Source organism: Cervus canadensis, chromosome 6 (genome assembly GCF_019320065.1).
Source record: "Cervus canadensis isolate Bull #8, Minnesota chromosome 6, ASM1932006v1, whole genome shotgun sequence".
Taxonomy (NCBI): Eukaryota; Metazoa; Chordata; class Mammalia; order Artiodactyla; family Cervidae; genus Cervus; species Cervus canadensis.
The window spans coordinates 92,694,166-92,717,006 of record NC_057391.1 but is presented as its reverse complement, the minus strand read 5'-3'; the positions used below and the strand labels follow the sequence as shown (position 1 = coordinate 92,717,006).

The 22,841-nt window shown below is 41.0% G+C and overlaps 1 non-coding gene across 1 annotated transcript; it reads right to left on the bottom strand.

The window, feature by feature from the left end:
* Nucleotides 1-13,117: 13,117 nt before the first annotated feature.
* Nucleotides 13,118-13,189, bottom strand: TRNAW-CCA. The gene has a single exon. It is a non-coding gene; the product is annotated as a tRNA-Trp (tRNA).
* Nucleotides 13,190-22,841: the final 9,652 nt, after the last annotated feature.

The window sequence follows — 22,841 nt, the reverse complement described above, 5'->3', positions numbered from 1 at the left end:
ATTCCCATTTGTTGGTATATCTTGGTGATCACTTCACAGCATTATGTAGAATCTTTCCTTATTCTTAACTGCAGCTGCATGGTGTCCCATTATGGGGATGGACTAGTTTATTCCACTGATCCTTTATTGGCAGATATTTAGGTTGTTTCTAGTATTTTACCTTTACAAGCTGCATTGAATTCTTTGTTTATATATACTTTCATATTTTACCACTGTGTCTCCACAACATATTACCAGAAGTGGGAATACTAGATCAAAAGGTAACTGTCTACATAATTTTACCAGATATTATCAAATTCCCCTCTATGTGACTGTGCCATTTACCTTTCCCAACAGCAGCGTTAAGAGTGACGTGAGTTCCCACAGACTCCACAAGAAAGTATTGTGTAAAACTTGTGGATTTTTGACAATCAAAAAGATAAGAAGAATTATTTAAGTACAGTTTTAACTTGCTTGTTGTTTGGCCTCTAAGCTGCGTATGACTCTTTGAGGCCCCCCCCCCCCCCCCCCCCCCCCCCCCCGCCGACTGTAGCCCTCCAGGCTCCTCTGTCCATGGGATTTTCCAGGCAGAAATACTGGAGTGAGTTGCCATGCCCTCCTCCAGGGGGTCTTTCCAACCAAGGGATCAAACCCGTGTCTCCTCCATCTGCAAGAGGATTCTTTACCACTGAGCCACCAGGGAAGCCCAGTTTTAGTGTTAACTTACCTTTCTCTAATTTTGATTTAAGTTGAGGATGTTTTTCTATGTTCTCAAACTGTTTTTTTCTTTTTTTTTTTTTAAATGGAATCATGTGTTTCCAGGTGGCACAAGTGGTAAAGAACCCACCTGTCAATTAGGAGACATAAGAGATGTGGGTTCAATCCCTGGGTCAGGAAGATGCCCTGGAGAAGGGCATGACAACCCACTCCAGCGTTCTTGCCTGGAAAATCCCACGGACAGAGGGGCCTGGTGGCTACAGACACAAAGAGTCGGATACGACTGAAGTGATTTAGCCTGCACATACACGTTCCTATCATTAACTCACTTCTTTTTTTCTGATATTTTATTTTATATTGGAGTACAGCCAATTACCAGTGTTGTGATAGTTTCAGGTGCATAGCGAACCACCTCCGCCGTCCTTCTATGTAAGACCCTCGCAGAGTGGCACCTGCCCTTTCACACGTAATCTGTGATTGATGCCCACCCACTTGAACCACTCAAACTGCCTGCAGTTCCTTGAATGACAGGTTTTGTTTGCGCCCCTCCCTTCACCCTGCACCCCCCCTGCTCCACCTCCTCAGCCTTCTGATGCCCCCTGGGGAATGCCGTCTCACTCTTGCAAAGTAACTCCCTTAAGGGGCCTGAAAGCATTCACGCTGAGCTCCTTAATAGCACCTGCCTTTGAGGAGTTGCACTCAAGTAGAGCTTGTGTGATTTTACATTTTATATGCCTTCTACGTTGTCGTAAACTTAAAATAAGTTTGTATTGCATTTATAATCTAAAATGGGCAAATCAAAGAGGAAAAATTCTTGAAACTCCTTTTGAAGACATGTTTATCACCCAATTACAGATTTAGATAACTCATCCTCTGATTCCAAGTTATGGAAAGTGAAAGTGGGGTCACTCAGTCATGTCCTACTCCTGGCAACCCCATGGACTATAGCCTACCAGGCTTCTCCATCCATGGGATTTTCCAGGCAAGAGTACCGGAGTGGGTTGCCATTTCCTTCTCCAGGAGTTCTTCCCGATTCAGAGATCGAAACCCCCGCATTGCAGGCAGATGCTTTATCCTCTGAACCACCAGGGACACCATGTTATTATCTATTCCTATACCCACCAGTCTCAGTGTACTTGGCTTGCCATAACAAGGTGTCATAGATATCCACAGATATCAGATAGCAAGATAGCCACAGGCTGGGTAACTTAAAAAAGAGGCATTCATTTTTTCACAGCGATGGAGGACAGAGATCTAAGATCAGGGTGCTGGCAAGGCTGGTTTCCGATGAGGGCTCTCTTCCTGGCTTTCAGAAAACCACCTCCTCACTGTGTCCCCCCAAGGCCTTTCCTCTGCGTGCTCTGAGAGAGAGCGTGCTAGTTCTCTGGATCTCTTCCTCTTCTGATGAGGACACCGATCCTCTCAGACTAGGGCCCTATTAGTATCTACCTGGAGGGTTTCTCAGTGGTAGAGAATCTGCCTGTGATGCAGAAGACGCAGGAGAGGCGGGTTCGATCCCTAGGTAGGGAAGATTCCCTGGAGGAGGGCATGACAACCTGTTCCAGCATGCTTGCCTGAAGACTCAGATGGGCAGAGGAGACTGGCAGGCCACAGCCCACGAGGTCACAAAGAGTCAGACACGACTGAAGGGGCTCACCTTGCAGGCATGTATACGTGTATGAATATTTTAATACTGGAATTTTGATACGGGTAGATAGCTAACTCTTACTAGTGAGCTAATGTAATGTTTTGAATTTAACTTAACCTCAATTGCCGCCTTGAAGACCCTGTCTTCAAATATAGTCACATTTAGGGAATTGGGGATTCAGCATACGAATTCTAGGGGCACACCATTCAGTCCATAGCACCTTGCAGTATATGTCTGCCCATGCCTCCTCCCACCTATCTGCCTAATTATCTACTTAGGTTTGATGCACTGGTTTCTTTGTATTAAACTACCTGATCAATTATCTGTTTCTCCTTTCTAAGTTTTTCCTTCCATCAGAGTAGGTGTTATATCTTGATAACTTGGGATACCCAAAGTCTAGAATATAAACATATTTGCTAAATAATGTTTCAGATGCTGGTCACTGGGCATGTGATTGTGTAAATACCACATATAGTTCTTTATTCTTTTCCTGAAGATTCAAGTTAAAAAAGGACAAGTTTTTCCTTGGCAGATACTTGGCAGGTACCTGCAGATACCATAGAAATTTTTTTGTAAAAGCAGGCAACACAAACACAAAAATAAGCAATGATTTTTGAAAGTAGAAGGCAATGTTAAGTCTTTACATAAATTTTTTAAGAGTTTATGAATATATGATGATTTTCAGTAACCATTGTTCAGTAACCATTGATTAACTATTGATTAACTTGGAGGTTTAAATACTTTTCGAAAATTCTCTAACTATATTACCATATTGTAACTTATAAAATAATCAGTTTTATAGCTTTCATCACGTAGCCTATGTGCTGATAGAAAAAATGCACAGAGAGCTGGAGTCTTTATAATTTATGAGCAACTGCAATTTTCTTAAATTTATTGGTCTGTTTACTTGGGCTTTTAAAGCCGATTTTGGATGTGAACAATACACGTAACAGGCTGCTTTTTGTACGCTGATTTACTGGACGCAATGGGAAGTTGCTTTCTGATCCTGCTTGGTTCACCAGGAGCTGGAAGGGCAGCAATAATTCATTTGGCACAATGCTGCCATTTGCACCCACAACATGTGAGATGTCTGGCCTGGAACTAGAAGGACATCCAGTTGGACTTCTGCCAATAGAACCATCTGGGCGGGAAATAATGAGGTCAGAATAAGAGGTGATTCCCAGGACGGCCTTGATTTCTCCACTAGTGGGACGACAAGGCTTGGGTTATTCCAGGTTTTCTATAGTGTAGAATGGATGGTGAATTTGTGTTCTGAGTTGTGAAATCATTTGTGAAGTGTTATATCTGTAAGACCAGTGTTTTGGAAGCAAGTGACTGTGGTCACTGAACCCTTCAACAGAGCTTTACTGTTGAAAGAAAAAATGTTCTAAACAAGCATCTTCTCACACGTGACACTCAGGGAACAACTAATATCACTGGTTCATGCTGTCAGAATAGTTCCACTGAAAGGAAAATTACATGGGATTTGAAAGCAGCCATTCTTGGGCTTGGGGGCTTCCCTGGTGGTTCAGAGGTAAAGGATCTGCCTGCCAAGAAGGAGATGATAGTTCAACCCCTGGGTTGGGAAGATCCATTCCAGTATTATTGCCAGGGAAACCCTGTGGACTGATGAGCCTGGCAGGCCACGTAGTCCATGGTGTCAAGAAAGAGTCGAACAGAACTGAGTGACTCAACAACAACAAATTCCTGGGCTTACAAACCACATCTGCTATCACCAGCCATGGGTCATTGTGGGCAACTGACAATGTTTTTGAAATAAAAAGGATACAAACACTTATTTTTGATACTATCTAATGGGTTGAATTAGCTTACATATCCAAAGGGCACAGCACAGTGCTTTGCAAATCAATAAAGTTACTTTCATCTTTCTTTTATTCATTATTTACATTTCCATATTTATTTATTTAATTTACTTCTAGCAAAATACTGAATAATTTTCTAATGTAGCTAATTTTTTCTATGCCCTTTTATATCTTTGCAAATCTATAAATTTATCAGCATGACACCATACCTATTGCCTGGCATCTCTCACTGATTATCTTTCTTGGGCTTTCTGCTGGTTGCATTTAATGTCTCTGTATATCTCTCTTCTTGTCTTTTCTACTCAGCAATTCTGTGGACCTGGCCAGTGTTAACTAAACAAATGTAGTTGCAGAATAGGAGCAAGAGTTCTGCCATTTGCCACCCAGGTGAACTTGAACTCAACTTGCTTCACATCTGTATTAACTATTTTGTTATTATGCTTAACTTAGATTCCCATGAGTTTGAGCCTGAGTTTTCATAGCAATCTTTTGGTTGGTTGGACGGATGCTGGTCAACCTGCCTTCAAACCCACTTTTCACATAACTTAGGCTGGTTCACCAACACATGCACTCTTCTGCTCAAGAAGGTGATCAGGCATTGCAAACCGTCTTCCTGCTCAACACCTGTTTCTACATCAATTCTGTTTCTGCTTGGCTTCCAACTCCTGGACTACCTACTTGAATTTGGCAGTTTTAACTAGTGTTTTTTTGTTGTTTTTTTTCTTCCCATTTCTGACTCTCGACTTCAGCTTAGAGGTTCTAGCTGGAGTGTGACATGGCTCTTTCCAGAAATAACTAGTTCGTGGGTCCGAAAACAAGGCAATGTAAAATAGGAGTTTGAATCCCAGCTCTATTACAATTTGCTACATGAGCATCACTAAATGACTTCATCAGCCATACGCAATGTTTCATTTTGTGCATCAAGTTGGCTAGGCCACAGCACCCAGATATTTGGTAAGACGCTATTCTAGATGTTTCTATGAAAGTATTTTTTTAGATAGGACTAAGTAACATTTGGGCTTCCCTGGTGGCTCAGATGGTAAAGCGTCAGCCTGCAATGTGGGACACCTGGGTTTGATCCCTGACTTGGGAAGATCCCCTGGAGAAGGGAATGGCAACACACTATAGTACTCTTGCCTAGAAAATTCCATGGATAGAGGAGCCTGGGCTACAGTCCATGGGGTCGCAAAGAGTCGGACACGACTGCCGCGACTTCACTTCACTTTAAGTAACATTTAAACCAGTAAATGTCAGTAGAGCAGATTACCTTTCATAATGTGGGTGGGCCTTATTCAATCAGTTGATGGCATTAAGAGAAAAGACTGTCTTTCTTCAAAGAAGAGGGAATTCCGCCAGCAGAAGGTCTTCAGGCTCTAAATGCAAGTCTTCCCTGGGTCTCTGGCTTGCCAGCCTACCCTGCATATTTGGGGCTTGCCAGCTCCACAGTCACATGTTTGGATTTCTTAAAATAAATCTCTCTGTCTCTCTCTGCCACTATCTCTGCATCTGTCTGTTTCTCTCTCTCTCTCTCACTACACACACACACACACACACACACACACGCACATACACTCTTGATTTCATATTGGTTGCTTCTCTAGTGAACACTTACTAACATATAATAGTTTCTTCTTTGGTAAAACAGGAATCATAAGTGCACCTAACTCCTAGGATTATGGTGGTGATTAGGGAACTCAGCCTAGCACTCGCCGTATAAGTGACTAATGCATGCCAGTTACTCTTCTAGTTATTATTTATCATAACTTAGTGCTCTGATTATGCTCTCTCCCCCCACTTGGTTGCCATTCTAAACCACAGCACCTGGAAAACTCCTCCAAGAGTCAATTCAGGTGCTACCTCTCCTGTGAAACTTTCCCAGATGCTCCTCAAGTACACTTGTTTGTATCTATGGCACACACTACAGCTTACTGGACTATCATTTTTCTATCTAAATGTCATCTTCAAGAAGAGGAGGCGGATGTCTCAAAGCCCTCCAGGTCAGACTTTAATATTTTTATTTCTACCACCAACCCCAAATGCTGGCAATATTTGCTTCTCAAACAAAACAAAACAAAACAAACATTCCCTATGAATATTGGGAGATGTCTCTACTTCCTGTATTAGGAATAGAGGCTTTTTGTCAAGTCTGTGTTTCTATGTGTGGAGTCACAGAGGCATTGATTCGTAAAACATTTATCAAATGCCTGGTGTGGGCAAAGATGGGGTCAGTTGCTTCAGTTTCAGTTTTTGGAGGCAAATGCTTTATGGCAGAAACCAAAATAAGTGAGCCACTTGGAAGACGTGAGAAAATATAAAAATCTGGGGGGAAAAGTTATTTTTTTCTGCCTGTGTGAATTGGAGGATTGTTTTTCACAGGAAATAGCATATACATTGAGCCTTAAAGAAAAGGCGAGATTGGGAGAGGAAAGTCATTCTAGATAGAAGAAACAGAGGTCAAAATGCCCAGATATGTTTGAGGAATAATAAGCAGTCTGCACTGGGTATAGCTTAGGGAGGATGGTTTGGTTAGGAACAGCAGGGAAATGACGCGTGGAAAAGGTAAGGATCACATTATTAAAAGGTGTGAATACTAGGACCAGAGCCCAAGGAATTGGAGCTTCAGTCGGTGGCTGACGAAAACTTGGCACAGGTGATTTTCCTGGTGTTTGATAAACGTTTTAGTAAATTCTGTGTGTTCACATTTTTAACAGGCATTTTCACCACACTTTGAACCAGGGTGCAACAGAAGAAAAACATATTTTGCTCAATCACCTTTTGATCTCACAAATAGTATTTAGCACAGAAAAAGACTGCTGTTCTAAGTGTTTTACAAGTGTCAATTCATTTATTCCTTGGAAATAAATACTTTCTCATCCTTTATTTTGGGGGCTTTCCTGGTGGTTCAGACGGTAAAGAGCCGGCCTGCAATGTGGGAGACCTGGGTTTGATCCCTGGGTCGGGAAGATGCTCTGGAGAAGGAAATGGCAACCTACTCCAGTATTCTTGCCTGGAGAATTACATGGACAGAGGAGCCTGGTGGGCTGTGGTCCATAGGGTCGCAAAGAGTCAGACACGACTGAGCCACTGACAGTGTCCTTTATTTCAGAGATGGAGTTGAGACAACAGAGTCAGTAAGTACCTGGTCTAAACTTTCACAGCAGGTGCGTGATGGAGCTGCCAAATGACACAGTTTTGTACTTTGCCGCCCAGGATGAGACGCAGTGAGTGGCGAAGGCACATCTCTTTAAACACCGCAGCTTAAAAATAAGAAAAAATCAGATGGATTAAAACATACATCCCTTCCCCTTTTTTAAATATATCTCTTTCTTGAAAACAACTTTTTTTTTCCCTTCTCCTCCTCTAAATAGAACATTTCAAAAGCATCTTGGAAGCCATAGAGACAAGTTAAACTCCATATGAGCAATTGCTCCACCATGGGAAAAGTGCCTGCCTGCAATTTTCACAAACCTCCAGTAAGCCATCCTGAGCAGGTGAATGACTCCATAGCTCCAAAGAGCCAAAATACTCCTTGCATGTGATTCTCTTTCTAGAATACAGAAGAGAATTCAATATGTCTTACTAGGTTATTACAGAAGACGCCTGCTGTTAGCTACTTCATTCTATGGCAGCTGACACCAGATTTTAAACACAATAAAACAAAATAATGTATACCATTATATTTAGTGACAAGCAAATCCTTTCTTGCTTTGTTCTTTGACATTATACTGCAGGTATGTCTGCCACAACTCATCATCTGATTTCAAGACCATACTTGCTTGTATATGCTTGACTTGGACCCAAAGAAAATCAAGGGCTATAAATATTTTAAAAAACTTGGAACAAAGAATAAGAAGTTTTGCAGCAAAGGCTGTATTTACTTTTTATGTTTGTGTTCTTAAGGAAACCATATCATCTCTAAACTTTACATTTTCAGTAGCACTTATTGATGTCAATGTGTCTTAGTTCAATGAATGAAGCAGACTAAAGCAGAGCATTATAACCATGCTATGCTGTATTGCAATTTTTCTTTCTTTATTCACTCATTCACCACTTATTTCTTTAGGGTCTAACATATGCTATTTTCTGCATTCTCATGAGATCCTGGAAATTGTGGAATATAGATTCATTAATGAGATGGTTTCTGCCTTGAAGGGATTTAAGTCACCTAATGAAAAAGTCATATGCATGTGCTTTAACACAAAGGAAACACTGATGATGTCTTAGAAGAAAAATAGCAACCTTTTTGGAAGCTATAGGAGTGGAAGTTTAATAAGGGGAGATAGTCTATGCCTCCAGGTAAGCTAAACATTTAGCCAGGTTAAGACAAATCACTCCCTGGGAAGATGTTGAGAACTTTCTCTGAACATTTGACAGATACGCCATTTATGTTTATAAAGTCTTCACTTCCTATCGTTTCTTTCAATATTGTCTTTGCCCCTGTCTCCCATTCTAACACTGCCCAGTGAGTCGTGACAGGAGCATTCTGCTGAGTAAGCACAAGGCTTAAATCAGATGCAAATGTCTTCATGCTTCCTTTCCACTTATACTTGCCATTAACATGCAAATATCAGTCTTTTCTCTGATGTCTTTGCAACACTTTGTCCCAACAGACTTGGCCCTAACCTGGCCTTAGATAATGGAGAGCTGTATTTGTGACACCCAGATCCTTACTGAGCTGCTTGTCCACTCTGTAAGTCAAAAACCAAATGTCCTGGATCATAATTCTTCAGGAAATTGCCCTCCATAAAAATGTATATCAGAGTTTGGGTGATAATGTAATCATAAACTCTGGGCGTTAGTCAAAGTGCTTAAAGGTAAATTTCCTGGCTGGATTCCCACATCCATGAAAGATGATCATTTTTCAAAATCTCCGGTTAAGCCCTCTGATGCCTTTGACAGACATGTGCCCTTGTGGGTTCCTAACAGGCTTGTTGAGCATATACAAAGTCCAATTATGACATTTCACTAATATATGCAGCAGCATTGATTTTCCGGTTTTTCTTAAATGCTTATTTTGGATGATATCTGTCCAGCCTGCTCAGAGGCTAGAAGCTGAGCTCTGCATTATTTGTAGCAGCTTAGGGTGAAATAAACACTTGTCTCCTACTGTAAGGCTCAATGTCCCTGTGTCATATCTATGCATGCCATAAAAATAGCGATAAACGTGATATATTTTTATGACTCTGAATGCTCTATGTGTCAATAAAATATTTTTTAAACTGGATGAAGGCTGTAGTGAACCTGCCTCCCTGCTGAAGTACAGAGTCCCAGTGTCCGGGGCCTGGTTCCACCTGGATGGCAGAGTCATCAATCGTCTGTGATGGAATCAGGTGCCTGGAGCTTGCGGCATATGCAGGGTTTTAGTCCTAATGGTCTCAGAGGTTTTTTGCCTGATACACATTGAGAAACGCTTCCCTTGCTTCTTGTTGGGGAAATGGATCACCGCTGTAATCAACCCAATGAGCTAAATGACCTTTCCTTCTTTGAAAGGCCCTGGGATTTCACAAGAGGAAAAGATCCATATATGCAAGAGAAACTGCAGTAAACTTTTCAAAGGCACTTTAAGACGCTGCTTTTAAAATGTAGTTTAAAGGTGGAGGAATCCTTTTATAGAAGACATATTGACTGAAGACAAGATGTCTTCCAACTTTGGAGGCATGGTATTATTTATCCTCCAGCAAACAGCAAATAGAGGATGCCGTCAATAGTACTGCTTGTATCTACACAGTGCTTTACATTTGCTGAAGCATGCTATGTTTATTTCTTGCAATAACGTCTAGAAGAATGAGTAATGCCTTATTCCATTTTTTAATACGTAGAGTCTAATAAACTCCAAAGTAAATACAGAGTACTTAGATTAGACACACTAGGAGACCAGAATTGTCCTTTCTGTTGCCCCTGATTATCTCCATATTTCAGTAGGAGTAACAACGAGCCATTCCATAAAGAAAAATATTTTGCCTATAGAACAATGAACAAGAAAGTAAACTTTAAACTCTAATCACAGATACTCCATGTCCTCTCCTCTTCACATATAACAAACAACCTATGCCCAGTCATACTTTTTAAATACCTGATGAGGACATTTTTATGTCTAAACTTGCCAGTTTCCAAAATAGGCTGAATAGGAACACTTTCTCTGCATTGATCATAAAACTTGTGTTTCCTATTTGCCTTCGTCAACTCTCCATATCTGGGTATTATTGTTGTTGAGGATTTGATTTAATTTTGTCTTGTTATCATTGGAGGGTTGACTGACCGTGAAAGGAATTAGTACTTATTTAATACAATTTATCATCCTCGGTCTAGGCACTTGACATCTATTAAAAGCTCAGGGTCTCCAAACCACTTCCTAAATTGATCTGCTTTCCCAAAGCATCCTCTGATTCCCCTTTCACAGGGAAAGGAAACCCTCCAGTTCCCCGGGATAGGGCTCATTAGCATATGGCGCTTGTAGACACTGCAGATCTCCTCAGATTTGCTGGTGTTTACATACTGATTTGACATGCATTCGAATTTTAAGGGTGGGCACTCTAAAATGTTAGCCCATTGAGCACATGAACTGGAATCAAACGTGTAATGTTAACATTGCTTTCCTGCTCAATTACATAGCAGTTTGGTTAAAGTTAAGTTGACAGTAATCTGCCAATCCTCATTTTTCTTTTTTATGACAACTAAATGTCAAGTACATTGCTAGAGAGCATTGGTGTATGACAAATCGATAGGAAATCAATGCTAACAAGGCCTTTACAGAGGTCCAGATTATACATCTAGATAAGAATAACTGAAATTTTGTGAGAAATGAAGTCAGGAAAGATTTTAGGTTCAGGCTCTTCTGCTTCTTCTTAGATAATATGCTGCTTTCATTCTACTGTGCAGCAATACCCTTTCTGAAAATAAGGCAGTCAAGCCGTAATAGCATCCATCGTACAAATTTTGCTGAGCTTCCCTGTGTTGTAATGAGCACCTGTACACTCAGTCCTGTCTGACTTTGCACCACCCTATGGACTGCAGCCCGCCAGGCTCCTCTGTCCATGGGGCCATCCCAGCAAGCATGCTGGAGTGGGCTGCCATGCCCTCCTCCAGGGGATCTTCTCAACCCAGGATCAAGGTGTTTCTTGTGGATCACGCACTGGCAGGCAGGTTCTTTACCACTGAGCCACCTGGGAAGCCCACGTTGCAATATATTTAATGCCATTTATTGTTGTACTGCAATGCACATTTGGTTTACTTCCTTATTGGTAACAAATTCCAGGTATAGAGGAATGAAATGTCTTGACTCAGGCCCCAGAGAGAGTGAAAAAGTGCGTCAGATCAGCAATACAATCAAGGGTTGTTAATTATAGAATTTAGAGTTTTCTTAGTTTTGGTCCATGATCTTTCATGTGGCTGGAGTTTGGACACTTTTCACCTGAGAGAGTGTGCCAGAAATGCTCAGAATGTCTTCAGAGCCACAGAAACACCATTTCACTTGAAGAGGAGTCTTAGGGCCTGTCACTTCTGGGGAGTCCCTAACTTCAGACTTGAGCAAATCAATTGATTTTTCTGAGACTATTTTAATTTTCTCAGGTAACAGATGCAAAACATTAAGCATCATGTTTGACACTTGTCAGGAGTTTTGGTATATGCTAAATAGTCAAGAGAAACAGTTAAGATATGGCAGCAATTATCCTTAATTTGCTTTTCTTCATCATCACCACCATGGCATACTGGCAAAGATCTGGACCACTTTGTCAGATATCCGGATTCACATATGAGTAATTCTGCAATTTTTATGTGTGACTCTAGAAAAATCTCTTTTCCTTACAGAATATCTGTACTTTCATCTAAAATTTGAGGATAAAAGAATTATCTAGGAGCAATATTAAAGAATAAATATGAGTACAGTATACATCATATTAAAAATCAATAAAAATGAAAGTTATATTATTTAACAATGCATACTTATAAATCTATAATTTATAAATATACATAATATAACCTATTGTATGTATGTGCTATAATATATAAATGAAATATATGTACAATGCATATTATATCATATATTATTATCATCATTGTCTATATTTATGAATGAACACATGTACTTTTGCCAACAAACTATTACTAGTCATATTTTAAACTGAAGAACAATTGGCAAAGTGATTATATTGATAGTAGCAGTTTTTTACCAAAAATGGAGTAAAGAAGAGAGACTAAAAGTTAGTGATTAATGAGCATCAACTTCCAATTGAAAAAGAAAGAAAGAAAAAGACTGAGAAGTTTAACTACCTGGGAGTCATCCCATTTTACCTGTATTATGTTCTCAATTCTATTTCCACTGTGAACTTAAAAAAAAAAAAATGCAAACAGTTCCCTGTTCTGTTATTAACATGGGAACAGAACTGTACCGTTCTGCTCTTCTTATTTGAGACCCACATCCATGGAAATCGCCAGGGATATTACAGAAAGGATGATACTATTGGCCATCACACTTTACATCTCTATAGTGATATATTCTTTGCAAAACTGTTATTCATCCATTTAGCAAGAACTTCATTGGTTTGGTCTTGTCTTCCATCCCGTTTGTTTATACTAATTGGTGAAAAAGACGCTCAGATTTTTAGTCATAAATTTTTGTTTTCTCACAATCTGTAGTAGTAAGCTTATTTTAAACTTAGCTAACCTCAAGCCATTTTAAATTAGGGGCCATTTTAAATTAGGGGCTTCTTTGGTGGCTCAGAATCTGCCTGCAGTGCGGGAAACCGAGGTCTGATCTCTGGGTCTAGAAGATCACCTGGAGAAGGGAATCAAACCATTTTAAACTAGGCATAGTGAGTGAAAGTGAAGTCGCTCAGTCGTGTCCGACTCTTTGCGACCCTGTGGGCTGTAGCCTACCAGGCTCCTCCGTCCATGGGATTCTCCAGGCAAGAATACTGGAGTGGGTTACCATTTCCTTCTCCAGGGGATCTTCCCAGCCCGGGGATCGAACCTGGGTCTCCCGCATTGGAGGCAGACGCTTTAACCTCTGAGCCACCAGGGAAGCCCTAGGCATATTTAACTGCAAAATCGTTTTAACTAACTGGTTTCCACTTCTCCCCAGTGCTTTCATAATAATAATAATAGTAGATAACATATATTAGAATGTTTCTTCTATTGGCAAAGACTTTATAAATTAGGCTTATTATAGATGACAAAACTGAGGCTCAGAAATATTGAACAACATGCTGAGAATTACTCAGCTGGGGAAGATCAGAAGTTAGATTTGAACGCAAGCAATCTACGTTCAGACTTCCGTGGTAGCTCAGCTGGTAAAGAATCCGCCTGCACCGCAGGAGACCCCAGTTCAATTCCTGGGTCAGGAAGATCCCCTGAAGAAGAGAGAGGCTGCCTACTCCAGTATTCATGGGCTTCCCTGGTGGCTCAGATGGTGAAGAATTCACCTGCAATATGGGAGACCTGGGTTGGATCCCTGGCTTTGGAAGATCCCCTGGAGGAGGGACTGGCTGCTGACTCTGGTCTTCTTGCCTGGAGAATCCCCATGGACAGAGAAGCCTGGCGGGCTGCAGTCCTTGAGGTCGCCGTTGGACAGGACTGAACGACTGAGTCCAGGACACGGCACAATCTACATTCAGAGTTTAAGTTAAGCATTTTTATAAAGTATGGTATTACCTTGCTCATCAGTCTCATACCCCAAAGCAAACAAACAAATAAAAAAACATGATTAAGCAGATCAAAAAAAGTATAGAGCAAATGCTTAGGAGACCTGGAATTTAAATCCAAAGATCCTAATTCTTTATGTTAAAGATTCTTGACTGGGGGATGAGGAGAGAATTAATGAGAGATATGATTTTACATAACTGCATTTTTCTACTAGCTATGTAAGTACACACCTCAGCGCTTTCTCACCACCGATATCCCTCACTGTTGTTTGCCTTGCAAACATATGGAATTGGCAATTAGCAGTTTACAGCCCTGATGTTTCACTTTCACTGTCATCTGAGTTTTTTCTCCACTTAGTGCTGTGAGAACCTGCCAAGCCTGGAACAGGCTTTGAGAGATGGGACATAGCACTTGGGGAAGCAGCTGACAGGATGTTAGATCTGGTCTGTGTGTGTCAGCCTGTCTCCATTCTGTTGCGGTAACTTTCCTGGGTCCACAAATTTAAGTGTGTTTATGTAACTTGGCAAAGTACCCTGGCCACAATAATGTACCATGCTGTCTTCACAAGGAGATGCTGAAGACTGCGTGGGTAATTCAGGCACAGGGCAGTAAAGAATTGGTTAGATAGCATCAGTGACTCATGAATCTGAGCAAACTCTGGGAGATAGCAAAGGACAGGGGAGCCTGGCGTGCTACAGTCCACGGGGTCGCAAAGAGTTGGACATGACTTAGCTACTGAACAACAACAACAAAAAAAGAGAAATGTACCTTTTGCCCTCAGCTTCTAAGAGGTAACACATATCATACCTACTAGAAGTGCATTTGTTAAAGGGGGAGGCCTATGCCAGATCTTAGGGTACAGCCAACAATATCTGATAATCTTGGAGTGAAGGCCAAAAAAAACAGAATGAACCATCATATGATTTAGGTCATTCAGTATCAGTTGACCTTGAAGCTGAATCCAAGCATGAAGGTAATTAATCAGTCAATCATGTGTACAAAATGAAGCCCCAGTATAAACTCTGACCCTAAGTCTTGAGTGAAATTTCCTGGTGAACAATAAATGCTCTACGAAAATTCTCACATATCAATGCTGGGAAGATAATGGGATAATGTTTGGAACCCTCCCGGACTCTGCCCTATGTCTGTCTTTGTCTGATTTTAGTCTGTATCTATTCCCTGTAATAACTCATAACTGTGAGTCCTTGTAGTGAGTTATCACTACAGGTTATTACACAAGTTATCACAAGTGTGTAAGAGTCATTCTGAGAACTCTCTGAACTTGGAACTGGTGTCAGAAGTGAGAAGAGTCTTGGTAATTTTGACCTCAAATTTTGGAGTTTAGCTAATTGTAGGTAGAAAGGCAATGCCAAAGAATGCTCAAACTACCGCACAATTGCACTCATCTCACACGCTAGCAAAGTAATGCTCACGATTCTCCAAGCCAGGCTTCAACAGTACGTGAACTGAGAACTTCCAGATGTTCAAGCTGGATTTAGAAAAGGCAGAGGAACCAAAGATCAAATTGCCAACATCCATTGAATCATCAAAAAAGCAGGAAAGTTCGAGAAAAACATCTACATCTGCTTTATTGACTGTGCCAAAGCCTTTGACTGTGTGGATCACAATAAACTGTGGAAAATTCTTAGAGAGATGGGAATAACAGACCACCTGATCTGCCTTCTGAGAAATCTGTTTGCAGGTCAAGAAGCAGCAGTTAGAGCTGGACATGGAACAATAGACTGGTGTCAAACAGGGAAAGGAGTACATCAAGGTTGTATATTGTCACCCTGGTTATTTAACTTATATGCAGAGTACATCATGCAAAATGCCAGGCTCGATGAAGGACATGCTGGAATCAAGCCTGCCGGTAGAAATATCAGTAACCTCAGATATGCAGATAACACCACTCTAATGGTTAAAAAGTGAAGAGGAACTAAAGAGACTCCTGATGAATGTGAAAGAAGAGAGTGAAAAAGTTGGCTTAAAACTCAACATTCAGAAAACTAAGATCATGGCATTTGGTCCCATCACTTCATGGCAAGTAGATGGGGAAATACTGGAAACAGTGAGAGACTTTTTGGGGCTCCAAAATCACTGCAGATGGTGACAGCAGCCATGAAATTAAAAGATGTTTACTCCTTGGAAGAAAAGCTATGACCAACCTAGACAGCATATTATAAAGCAGAGACATTACTTTGCCAACAAAGGTCCATCTAGTCAAAACTATGCTTTTTCCAGTGGTCATGTATGGATGAGAGATTTTGAGTATAAAGAAAGCTGAGCACCATAGACTTGATGCTTTTGAACTGTGGTGTTGGAGAAGACTCTTGAGAGTCCCTTGGACTGCAAGGAGATCCAACCAGTCCATCCTAAAGGAGATCAGTCCTGGGTGTTCATTGGAAGGACTGATGCTGAAGCTGAAACTCCAATATTCTGGCCACCTGATGCAAAGAACTGACTCATTTGAAAATACCCTGATGCTGGGAAAGATTGAAGACAGGAAGAGAAGGGGATGATAGAGGATGACATGGTTGGATAGCATCATGAACTCGATGGACATGAGTTTGAGCAAGCTCTTAGAGATGGTGATGGACGGGGAAGCCTGATGTCCTGCAGTCCTTGGGGTTGCAAAGAGTTGGACATGACTGAGCAACTGAACTGAAGGTAGATACATAGCATCTTCACAGAAAAAAACGCATAAAGAGAGAGAGACGGAACCAATATCTAGATTTGAAATTTTTTGATAACATCTGAATCTTGGATCTCCTCTCCACTAGTTATGTCACTGTGGACAGTTTATTTTGACTCTGTAATTTTCCATCTAGTAATATGGGAGTTAATACAACATATCTAGCAGAATTGCTCTGAGGATCGAAAGGGTTTGTTTACAGAATGCTCCCAGCGTGATGTCTGACACCTGGCACGTGCTTCATAAACATTCATAAACACCAGGGCCTTCCGGGGTGACTCAGATAGGAAAGAATCCACTTGCAATACTGGAGCCTCTAAAGTGATTTCTGGGCCAGGAAGATTCCCTGGAGGAGGGAATGGCTACCCACCCACCCCAGGATTCTTGCCTGGGAAGTCCCATGGACAGAGGAGCCCAGCTGCCTATAGTCGATGGGTTTGCAAAGAGTTGGACACCACTGAATGACTAACACTTGTCTGTCCTTGTCTGAGAGTCATTTCAGACACAACCTTTGAAGAGCTGTAAGACAGTTTGGGGCAGTGGAAGGGAGTTTGAGTTGCAGGTGGTAGATACTTACGTGTGTAGCAACTTCGCCCTTCATGCATTCCCCCTGGGAAAGATTTCAGTATAGCTTTTGGAGAACTGCTTTTGAAAGGTGGAGGCTAAGGTTCTCAGGGTTGGAGTGACCTCCTCACGGAATCACAAGCTACCCAGCGGAGGCAGCCTTTACCTTCAGTCATTTATTTCTTCAAAAGATACTTCTTAGAATTTTTGATGTGCCAGATTGAGGTATTATCAGGTAAAAAATTCCTCTTCTCATGAAATGAATACGTGTATCATGTAAATGTCATGCAATAATGACTGCTATAAAGAAAAATGAAACAGGGCAAGAGGATGGAGTGTGAGGAGAGCAGTGTTATTTGATAAAAGGTGGTCAGGGAATGCATTTCAGGGGAGGTGGCATTTAACCAGAAGTCTGAGTCGGGTGAGGTGACAGCCTTGCCAATGTCTGGGGAAGCATGTTTGCGGCAAGGCCGTTCTAAAGTGGGGCATTTCGAAAGAGCAGTAGGAGACCACAACAGGCTTCCCTGGCGGCTCGGCGGTAAAGAACCAGCCTGCTAATGCAGGACACGTGGGTTTGATCTCCGGGTTGGGAAGCTCTCCTGGAGAAGGAAATGGCAACCCGTTCCAGTATTTTTACCTGGGAAATCCCAGGGACAGGGGGGCCTGAAGGGCTACAGTCCATGGGGTCATGAAAGAGTCAGATACAACTCAGCCACCAAACGGAAAGAGCAAGGAGAACAGCACAGATACAGCATTTAACTTCAGCAAAACTCTCGAGTCAGTTTACAGATTCTAATTTAGTTCTATTTCAATGCAATATTTTAAATTGAACAAAATATTTCTGAAGGAAAATATAACTAAGAAGTAAAAGAGTCAAAAGGGTGAAAAAGGAAATAAATGATAACATAAATAAAGTTACAGGGACAATGTAATAAGAATTCCCCAAAGACTTATTAAAAAGCCTTATGAAGTGACAGTGTAGAATCTATAGTGAGGATCCAAGAACCAGCATCCAGACTGGTGTAAGACCGCAGCCTGGAAATACTGCCTGAGCTGTTAATGTGCTAACTAATACCGCTACAGACCCACTGGAAACCATTAGTTAAGAGAGAGATTCCTCATGAAACTATATTGGGAAATTTTGCTAATCAGAAAATAAATAAGTTAGGGTCTCCCCATGCTTTATGCACCAAAGTATCTTTTTTTCCAATGAGTTAATCTTAAATATAAGATTGTAAATATATATATATTTATTATTTATTAAATAAATATATAAATTAAATATATGAATCATATATTTAATATAAATATTAAATATATAATACTTAAATATAATTAAATAATTATATATTATTATAATATATATATATATGTGATTGTAATCTATAAAAAGGAGAAGAAATCATGGGTTAGTATTAGGACCATCTTGGGATAGAAAACGACTTGCAATATAGTTAGTTAAAATATAACTATAAAATCCCCTGGTGGCTCAGATGGTAAAGATCCATCTGTACCAGGTTAAATCCCTGGGTCGGGAAGATCCCCTGGAGGAGGGCATGGCAACCCACTCCAGTATTCTTGCCTGGAGAATCCCATGGACAGAGGAGCCTGGCGGGCTACAGTTCGTGGGGTCACAAAGAGTCGGACATGACTGAGCAACTAACACTTATAAAAATGCACACATTTAAATACAACAAATCCTTCTCAAGATTACCTATAATGGATGTGTTTTTAATCAAATGAGACACAGCCAGGTAAAGGGAAATGGACATTTTTCTGATATCTCAGCATTTCCTTGTACTTTTCAATTTCATTTGTATTCCAACCTTAAGCTTGTTGCTGTCATTTGATATTTGTTTTCTAAAACATAATTTTATTTATTTATGTTTGGCTGTGCTGGATCTCTGGTGCTGCACTGGCTTTTCTCTGGCTTTGGGGAGCAGGGGCCACTCCATGTGCAGTGCATGGGCCTCTCACTGCGGGGACTGCTCTTGTGAACCCCAGCTCTAGGGCACTCCAATTCTGCAGGTATAGGGTTCCATAGCTGTGGCTCCTGGGCTCTAGAGAACAGGATGAATAATCGTGGTCCACAGGCTTAGCAGCTCCACAGCTTGTAGGATCTTCCCGGATCAGGGATCGAATTTGCATCTCCTGCATTGGCAGGCAGATTCTTTACCACTGAGCCACCAGGGAAGCTCGGATATTTGCCTTTTAACCTAAAAATTAAAAGCTTTAGTCATCAAAATTCTTAAACTTGACATTATGTGCTATCAGTCAGGTCCAAAAAACATTTTAAAGTTGTGCTTCCCTTGCAAGAAACCGAAGAATTTAAATAGGCTTCAGAAAAGAATCATCTTGTTCTGACACCCGAACAAATTCTTTATGACTTGGACACCCTGTCCATCATAATATTTCCGGAGACCAGAATAGAATCCCCAACCATGGAAGGAGACGTTTGAGAACATTTGGATCCCACTTGGAAAGTAGGATGTTTTATTTTCCCCTCCATTTCACTCACAATCAGAAACATATGGAATGTTTTATTTGCAGGCTACAAAAGCAAATCAAACAGGCAGTCCAGCATGGGAAAGAATTTATTCTTCCTGTGGCTCAGAAGCCTGGCTCTGTGTCCACACTTCCAAGCTCATCACTTTCTCTCCAGAGTCACCAAGGTTAATGGCCTCTTCTGTGCCCTCTGTCGCTGCCTCCACTCCGGGTGGTGTTGTCAGAGCCGGTTTAACTTACCCTCCTGATATTAATTCTTCTGTTGTCTTCTTCTGCTTCTTGGAAATGTGTCTTTTAACCTGATTATTGCCAGTTGCGCTGTCAGGATTACTGCGTGTGTATTTGTGTTACTGACGAGGTGCCTCATCTTTCCTTAAGTCCCCTGGTTCTCTATCCAAAGGCATTCTCTGGTCTGCCACCTCATTCCTATAGGATTTTGATTATATACTTGGAAGCAGGCAAATGAGGATGGATCCACTGGCAGTCCCAAGGTTTCGATCCTCACTCACTCACAGTAAAGTAGGTGCTGAAAGTGATGTCAGCTGCACCCGATACAGATTTCCCCCACTATTCGAAAGTAGAATGCTCCTAGGACACTTTGTAATCTGAAATGCCGTAAAGCAGAGAAGACCTTACCTTCTGACACATCTTGCTAAGGTAGTGGTCCCCACCCTTTTGGGCATCGGGGACTGGTTTTGTGGAAACATGGACCCAAGGAAGGGTAGTGGTGGATGGTTTCAGGGTGATTCAGGTGCATTACATTTATTGTGCACTTTATTTCTATTAGTATTACATCACGACACAACCAAAATGAAATAATCATGCAACTCACCGTAATTCAAAATCACGGGGAGCCCTGAGCTTGTTTTAGAGCTCACGTGGTCATGTGAGCCGTGGGGAGGGGCTGTAAATACAAACGAAGCTGGCTTGCCCGCTCTTCACTTCCTTCTGCGCAGCCTGTTTCTAACAGGCCATGGACTGGCCCCAGCCCTTTGCTTGGGGTTGCACAAGAGATTGAGAAAAAGCGCAGATTCTCGCAGGCAGTCCAAGGCTCTGGTGGTCTGATGCTGAGATGCTGAGTGAGTTCCCAGGGAAAGAGCCTGGCGACACTCCATCCATTGCTCAGGGCGCTTCGCTGCATCTCAGGGGCTCCTTGCAAAAGCAACAGTGCACGCTATTTTTGCTTCTCACCTTTTTTTTTTTTTTTTGTAAAAGTGAAAATCTTCTTCGGATTTCTAATGGTTAGCAAAAAGCGGGTCTTTTGTAAAAGTGAAGAGGTGTAAAGTGATCTTTCTTTAATACAGGGATACCTAGAGTAGTTACCTCTTTCTTCCTGGGATCAGTATTTTCTGCAATAGGACATCATGATTGAATGAAATGAGAAGACAGAGGAGGTCTTTTGGAATTAGACAGAGAACTTGCTGCATCAGCTTCAGCTAGTGGGTTAAATCTAATAACTGTGCTTTGACATGTTTTAGAGTTTGAGATCTCTTTTTTAGCTACATTTCTTAGCTGTTCAACAATATTTGGAAAGCCTAAATTTTTATAATAAACTTGACAGTTTTCCATCCTCCCAGGGACCATGTCTCTCTAGACTTCATTTTTACCTGAAGAATGCTAGAGAACTCCTATCAAAGATCCTTGAAGTCCCTTCTCCACCTTGAAAGTGAAAGTTGCTCAGTTGTGTCTGACTCTTTGCCACCTCACAGACTATGCAGTCCATGGAAATCTCCAGGCCGGAATACTGGAGTAGGTAGCCGTTCCCTTCTCCAGGGGGTCGTCCCAGCCCAGGGATCAAACCCAGGTTTCCTGCTTGGCGTGCAGGGTCTTTACCAGCTGAACCACTAGGGAAGCCCCTTCTCCACCTTAAGAATATTATATTAACCCCAAAGAGGTTCTTTGAAGGTGGACAATGGTGATTGTGAACAACACAAAGGTAAATAAAGAAAATATAAGATAAATGATTTGCAGCATGAAATATCTGCAATTGTAGTCAATGACTATATCTTACTTTAGATACTGGCACGTTGGATATGCTGAACAATATATACTGTAGGGGGTTGCCATTTCCTTCTCCAGGGGATCTTACCAACTCAGGGACCGAACCTGCATCTCCTGTATTGGCAGGCAGATTCTTAACCACTGAGCTGCTATGTGGGAGGCATATATATATATATATACACATATGTGTGTGTATATAATACCCCATGAAGATATTATATATAATACCTTCACGGGGGCGAAAAAAGATAAGTGATCTGATCCAAGCAAGAATCTACAGGTGTTTGTTTTGTTCGGTAGACCACAGACAGAACACCCAATTACTTGCTAAACATTAAACAGTAGAAGTATTCACATGTAGGCATGCATATAAAGCTTCAATAGACAATTAAGTATCAGAGAATATGGCTGGTGAAAAGGGCTTTCTTTATGACACTAGAATTTCATTGCTTTGGGGAATTTTTAGTTTTTCGACCAAACCCATTCATGCAGGTGTCAGAGGTTAGAAATTGTTGGGTAGAGTATGGTTTAAAGCCCTTTGTAGCCGATTCTTAGCAACTGAATCCCTGGTCTTACTCCATATCCTTGCCTTCTATGATACTTACAGAGAATGCTGAATGATTTTTTTTTTTTCCTCAGTGCAAAAAAAAAAAAAAAACCTTCTAATTTTTTCAAGCGAAATTTTCAAATGGCAAATGAACAGAAATTCAAAAGTTGCAAATTTGCAGCTGTGGCCTGTGGGGAGAGGAAAACTCTACCCATCAAATCTGCAAAATATACCAGAATATAGAAAAATCAATTGATTGGCAGCTGTGGATATTTACCATCTCTCTTTAATTGCTTAAAATCATCGAGTTGGGAGATTTCACTAGACTTGGCAGCAGTTCAAATTGAAGACTGTTCCTCTTTTGGTAGGAGGCTGAGAAGCCTGAAGTGTGGATGATACCGTTAGGAAAAAAGGCAAGGAAAAGAAACTAGGGAAGATAATGGAGAAATTATAACCAGAGATGCAGAAAGAAGTTTAATGCCATAACCTAAGGGAAATTAAAAGAGAAGGAAGTTCAAGGAAGTCTAGAATTGTTATCTTCAAAGACAGAGAATTTAAATATCTTAGACTGATACAAGTTAATATATTTTTTTAAATAGTAGTTTAAAAAAAAACCCTCAGCATTATATAACTGGGAATAGAGTTTTAATAGAAGGAAATATACTACTGGGAATTTATCCAAACAACATGCACTTGATACACTAAGTAGGTGGTTAATTTATC